Below are 235 nucleotides of genomic sequence, written 5' to 3'. Positions count from 1 at the left end.
ACGCGCGGCGATAACACGGGCGCACGCTCCGCCCGCGGGAGCTCGCTCGGCGACGAGGGGCACGCTGGGAATTGTAGTCTGCGCTGCCTTCGGTACCCGTCCGCCCCCCGGGGAGCGGAACTACGCTTCCCGGCATGCTCCGCGCTCCGCGCGCGTCACCACGCCGCGCTCCAAAGCCCGCCCTGCCGCCGGCTCGGCTGGCGCTGGGCTCTGCCGGTTCTTTCTCCGGGGCGGT

The sequence above is a fragment of the Meleagris gallopavo genome, chromosome 3, assembly GCF_000146605.3.
Source record: "Meleagris gallopavo isolate NT-WF06-2002-E0010 breed Aviagen turkey brand Nicholas breeding stock chromosome 3, Turkey_5.1, whole genome shotgun sequence".
In the NCBI taxonomy this organism is placed as follows: Eukaryota; Metazoa; Chordata; class Aves; order Galliformes; family Phasianidae; genus Meleagris; species Meleagris gallopavo.
The sequence above is the reverse complement of the archived record's forward strand: the minus strand, read 5'-3'. Positions refer to the sequence as shown.